Below are 6783 nucleotides of genomic sequence, written 5' to 3' on the forward strand. Positions count from 1 at the left end.
GATACATTTGCGTGTGTTACATGACACAATTTACACATTTTGAGGGTTTCCCTAAACTCCGATGCTACCACGTGCCAACCTTACAATAAATTTTCTTCAAGTCGTTTTGAAACTTCATACCTACCAATACGTTTCCTAATTACAGAAAAATATCTCTACCCAGCCCACGTATTTGCTTCATCATGATTTTGCTATTTAACAGGCGACCGTTTCGTTTCCTCGCACAGGAACACCAGGCTTATGTAGCCTGCGAGCACTTTTTTCTCGTTAAGGAAGGGTTACACGTACTTCAAGTTTCTTACCCAACTGTCTAAATGGCAAGCTTAAGCAAGTTAAAACCACTGCTTAAACTGCAAACCAACCCAAGTTCGATTTCAACTGTAATCTGAGCTCTTCTGTGAACGAACTCACTGCGAACGTTCGGCCCAATTTGCTAAGTTAACAGGCACACTTCCGAGTTTCCTTGCTGCAGGGTTTTTGGTTTTTTATCGAAAAATCTGTCTGAGGCCTCAAGGACTAAGCTGTTTCTTTTACGGTTGCTTATATTTCTTTCCGTTGGGTTGCTCTTTCTACAGTCTTCGTTTTACTTCCCCAACCCGGTGGTGACAGCTTGCGGCTCGTTATCGCGGGAACGTGGCAACCAATATGGGTGCGCTCGTAAAACGGTACTTCCCGCTGTCGGAACGAGAAAAGTGCGGAGGCTGTGCCGCCGTGATCCAATAAAGCGTTGAACTCGGCCGGAGCCGCAGCTCTGTCCTTGGCGAGGGCACTAAATTCGAAAACTTGCACTTTGGCGCGCCAAACCTTTCGCGCCTTTCCGAGCCCCACTGCCGTCAAGCAGGCCAAAAACGCCGTCTTCTGCTTAGGATACAAGACGCCAGAAGAAGTACAAGTATATAACTACTTCGCTCAGATGGTTAGTGCTGCCCACAACTATGAGAGAGAAATCATGTGAAGAATAGGTATGAGTTGGAGAGCACTCGGAGAGTACTCCCAAATAATGAAAAGTGAGCAACCTCTGTTGCTCAAAAGAAAAATCTACAACCTGTGCATACTTCCGGAGATGACATATGGAGTTGAAACTTGGCGCCTTAGTAAGCGACTTGAAAGTGAATTTAGATGGGCTCAACGGGCCATGGGACGAATAATGATCGGAGTAACACTCTGGGAGAGGAAAAGAGGTACCTGGATCAGAGAACAAACTAGAGTTGGCGATATCATAGTTCGAATGAAGGAAAACAATTGGGCGTGGTCTGGTCACGTATAAGGCGAAATGACAACAGGTGGACCACCAAGGTGAGAGATTGGGAACCGAGAGATGGGTTTGGAAACCGAGAATAAGGTCAATTACTCTATGCAGGGACGACATAAGGACATTCGTATGCAAAGAGTAACTGGGGCGGCGCGGGACAGGAACTGTTGGAGGTCGATGGGAGAGGCCTTCGATGTGCACTGGACCTACTGGGCTGCTGTTGATGGTGATGCAGAGACAGCCGGGTCTCGGCGAAAGGAGGGTGACCGCCAGCTCAACTTTTTCTCCAGCCTTGCACCACTAGTGCAGACAGCGCCATTTTCTTGACAAAACCACAATATTACACCGTCTACGGCTAAAGCTGCTGATCTGTGGATACGACAATTACGAAAATTATCAACCCTTCTAAAACATTCCGTGTATTGTGAATTAAGTGAACCCGAAATTTTTCGCCTTTGCTGACAGACCGCAGAAATATAAACAGGGATGTGTGTCCGGAATACATAATAGTCGAATACGATATTCCGTTGAACATTTTTGACATGGTTTTCATCTCTGTACGACCGGCAGGAACACGAACTGTTGTTTTGTAGGTATTTCTTTTACAAGGAGTGTACAGAAAACATACGCGAAACATATGATGCCGTATTTCGCGCTTTAATTGAAACAAAAGCACGGAAACGGTGTCAAACGTTTCTATTCTGAGAAATCATTTGATTGTTTCATTTTTGGAAAGGTTATCTGCATTAGTTAGGGCCGGGTGCGTAATAGTCAGTATGATAGTTCTATTCCCACAATTTCGTACACACGGAACGTTTTGCAAGAAAAAGGGCTGTAATTGATACGGTACGAAGTAAAAGTGCCGCATTATAGCCACTAGTCACATGACTTAAAATGCACGCACTGGTATCCGGTACGTGTTGTGGTAATGCAAGCGAGTTACCATCTTTTTTTTAATTGCCCGTGCTCATATGTTTCATGCAATCTCGTGTTTTCGGGATTTAGTATGGGGCCGCAGCGGCTGGTATTTTGGCGTTCGTACGTCTAGATAAGGTGATGTGTTATGTTTGAGCCTCTAATACTTTTAACAGGAGCGTAACAGGAAAATGATACCCCCGATAATAATGCTGCTGCAAGAGTCATGACCTTGTCGGCATGATTCCTGTTTTAGGAGCAAAGAGGCTGGGGGTTAATCTCCGAAACCACAGCCATGGCAAATTTGGTCTGTGTCAAAATTTGTGCTCGACCACGCATGCCTGGTGATAGCAGCAAAGGACGCTCGGCTGTGCACACACGGCCATGGGTACAAGATGACAGGGGTGACCGTAAGAGAAATAACCAGCTGTACATTAACAACTTGAAACTAGAACAGTTACAAGAAACAATCTGTTCTGCACCTCGATGAACGGCAGGTTGCGCAATGTGCTGCGCTGCGCTCCGGTATCAGTTCGGCGTGTTTATTACCTAAAGGAGAGCTTCGAGAAAGCTTCGCTTGGCATGGAACAATGCCATGCCCACGCCCTGTGGCTACTTTGTTTCAACTTTACTGCGTGACCTATTAAGAGTCCTTTAAAAGGTGCTACGAAAACTGTGACGCTACAATTTGGGGGAATTACACAGCATATTATGTTCAAGGAAAAAGATAGCGTAAGCAAGCAATAATTTGCTGTGCACTAATGCTAAAGCCAGGATACGACAGGAAGATTCATTATACACATGAAATTTTCGTGTTTTTTTCAGCCATCAAAGGAAATATCTGAGGCACCGATTTTGTATTATTTAAAGACTTCGTAAGCTATCGTGAAAAGCCACTTCTGCTGCTTTTAGCCACCGTGTACTTCCCCTTCACGTAGTACTAAGAGAAATGTCACTTGGAGCAGCCGTTGTTGTTTCCCGGCATTCATATTTCACGGGTAATTCAAGATAGGTTAATAGAATTGCAATGGTGATACAGAAATAACGACGTCAGCAAGACGCGAAGACCTGAAGTGGAAGCTGGGCGAGACAAACAAACGCGACATACGATGGGAATGACACGACGAAAACACCCCCGTTTCGGTTCCGCCAACACGTCTTGGCGACTGTGGTTGGCATCTGCCACCTGGCGTTGTGAAGGAAGGACAACAAACTGCAACAGAAAAAATAAAGCAATTTACTTTGAGAAGAACAGTCGATAAGACCCGAAAAGCGAACCGTATCGGATTGAAGTTTTTCTTCTTTTGGTGAGTAACATTTCAGGTGGGGCGGTTTTCCTGTAATTCGGTCCCAGTCATATGCAATGCCAGCTCCTTTATCGAGTGTTTGTAATGTACACTGTCTTTTCTAGTCGTTTTAATACTTTAATATTTTGCCCGTCGGGTATGGATTCTCCTTCAGCAATGGGGTAATTTAAAGTGGTTTGAGAAAGTTTTGCCCATTTCCGGCTGTTTCAATATCAGAACTATAGTTGCTGTTCAGGGTTCCATCTGGGGATTAGAAGGCGTTACTTTTCGCACATATCTTCTGAACCGATCAATGAAAACGTAAAGAATGAAGACGCCACGCACAGTTGCTGAGCTGCTACCTGATTATCGTAAGGGCTGCATTGTCAGAAGACCCTGTTGTATTTAGCAGTTTATTCGCGCGGAACAACTCACTTTTGTCATTTTTTTGCGCGCCTCATTCAAATATGCAACAGCCACTAATATTAAGGGGTTCATGGCAGTTCTTTTGGCAATTGCCAAACGTCAACATTGCTATGCTCTCCGCCGCAATCGTGCGCAGCGGTGTTCACTATTTGCCCTGAAAACCGCCGAAGTGGCCTCCTGAAAGTATGCTATTCGTTAAAGCAATATTTCGTTCCAAGATACGTAAAAGCTGAGGCTCCTGGTGCGACGCAGAGCTTGCTAAACGTGTTGATATTCTGCACCGCCCCTAACCATTTTAAAAGATAAGAAAGTAGCTTTATATTCTGAAAAAGTGTGTAGAAGGTAGCTAAGCGAAAACTTTAAACTACAAAATACTGGTTTCTGGGAGAAAACAAAATTAGCCTCCATAGATTTCAGACCCATCGCCCCATTACCCAGGACCGTACCCGGTTGGTACTCAAGCCGAAAGAAGGAATTGTCAGTACTTGTTCTTCAAAAAGAAGGAGAGTTCAGGATGTTGCTTTGTGCGCATAGAAAATGCTGTGTTTGTACTTATCTGGGAAGGAAAAGTCGCTTCTTGGAATGCTCAGGGTGCACTGTTCTGAAACGTTCGCCTTCTCCAACGAGAATCTCTAACACGTAAAACACAACACAATGAATAGCAGTTTCTCTCTGCGCACCGTCTAGGAATGCACAGAAATATTGCCTCGTGGAAATTGGCTGGATTTAGAGTCAACAAGTTCCCCATAGTGCAACTTTAAGAGACGTAGCAAAGAGAGACAAACAACTTTTTTTCACATAACAGAATAGGGCGCGGTGGGCGCGACCCGGAGGGTCGCGACGACTTCAGGCTCTCGAGTCACGAGCTCCTTCTGGACCGGGCGGTCCGAGTGTCCCAACGCCATCATCCACTGGTCAGGGGTAATAATTGAAGGGATGGGTCCTCTGCACAAGCCCACATTTGGTGTTGGACCGTGGCTCTTTCACAGCAGCTGGGGCATAGGGGGATGGGTAGAGGGAGGGGTGTACATGATGAAGGACGGCTCTGCAGGGTAGAGATTCCGTTTGGAGTTGTCGCCAGAGGCGTTCTTCCTCCAGAGTGAGGGATGAGCAAGCGGGAGGAAGCTTTCGGCGGGAGAGGCGGTAATGCTGCGTGACTTCTCTAAATGTGAGGAAACTGTCCTTGAACGATCTGGCTCAATGGAGGGAAGAGTTCACATCGCACGCCCGGGTTAGAAGTGCTCAGGCTGCCGTGTTAGTCGTCTCTATCCCTCCAGTGCCCGTGTGAGCCGGGAACCATTGAACTTCGATCGTGACGGATGGCGAATATAGACAGAGAATTTTGTGTGTCGGGGCGGAAATGAGCCTTTTGGCAAAGTTTTGTACAGCCGTTTTCGAATCAGATATTACAATTTCAGGGGTGGGCCTTTCAGTTAATGCCAGTGCGATAGCCACCTCTTCCGCGACATGCGGGTGACGGGTGTGAAGGGAGAGGGTGGCAAGAGGAGGAGATGATCTGGAGTGAAGTACAGCAATGGCGAATGCCTCTTTATGCCGATATTCTGCGGAATCGACATCGAGGGTCCCTCGGGAAGGGGGAAATTTTTATTTAGTATTGCAGCGCGATGAATCTGCATTCAGAATAAAATGGTGTGTGCGTGTTTTTGGGAATCGGTGGGACGATGATATGATTTCTGTTTGGTGCTTTTATGCAGCACAGTGACTCAGGGCTTTGAGCTGGGTCGATCCTGTGTATCTGCAAGAGGATTCTTCCCGCGGAGCAGCGTCCTTGGCGGTTCATTTGGCCAATGCGGCAGTTCTGCTGCCGTATTCTGTCTGCTGCCGATTAGTTCTGCTGCCGTATTCTACGCCCCTGTTGCCTCTAGTCAGTCAGTGGATGCGTTCAGTGGTAACTGGAAGGCGGCTTGATGTGCTTTGTAAATGAGAGCGTCTACTTTCCTCATTTCGCTGTCCTTGAGGAGAAGATAAGGAAGAGCTTGTGTGAGTCGGCTGAAAACAAATGCCTATAGGGGTTTCAAGCGGTCCTGGTCTTTCAGGTCGTGCCCTCCTTCAACAATGCTACGGAGCAGGCCAAGTATTAGGGTAACATACGCCGAGAACGCTTTGATAACCTCCGTATTGCGCCGACTACTGTGTAGCATAAGTCCTAGAATTTGGAGGCTCGTGACCCGCGGTACAGGCTTCTGGTACACTAAAATATGGATGGAAGCCTATCGCGAAGGTTCACATCTTTTTGCTGGCAAGATAGCCATCTGTGAATTAGTGGGAGAGCATTGCAGTCCTGCCCATCGGGCTCCTTGTACGACGGCTGTAGCGTCAGGTTGGAGGGTTTCTTCGATGTATTCATTGTATTCATCACTTCCTCGAGTGACCTATAGGGTTATACCGTCTTTATATATGCTATATTGAAGACTAGGCACTCGATACAGAGCGGAAGCCATGTGTGACAATGCTATTTGAAACACTAGGGTGGATATGACCGACCCCTGTGGTGTGCCGCATGATGGTAGCTGTATTTCAAGAGATTGTAAGTCACCCAGCGTCAGCGTGCTGTTCTTTCTGATAGAAAGGCACGCACACAGTTGTACATCCGTACGCCTGACCCTATGCGCTCTACGGCTGCCAGGATGGCAGAGTGAAAGACGTTATCGAATCTTTTGTCCGGTCCCAGGCTAGAATGGACGCTGAGTCCCGTGAAGGAGGGTCCTTCAGAATGTCAGTATAAAGTGGTGGTGGTGCCTCCCGTTTTATTCGGCTGTAAACTTTATCGCGAGTAACAGTAAGTGAACTTGGCCTAAAAACATTTTATACTGCCGAAAGGTTACGTGCCCAGGATTTAAAGCGCAGACTACCGGTGTACAGCCATCGCCGACGGTGGACTCT

Source organism: Haemaphysalis longicornis, unplaced genomic scaffold (genome assembly GCF_048455015.1).
Source record: "Haemaphysalis longicornis isolate Haplotype H1 unplaced genomic scaffold, Haemaphysalis longicornis Haplotype H1 scaffold_9, whole genome shotgun sequence".
Lineage (NCBI taxonomy): Eukaryota > Metazoa > Arthropoda > Arachnida > Ixodida > Ixodidae > Haemaphysalis > Haemaphysalis longicornis.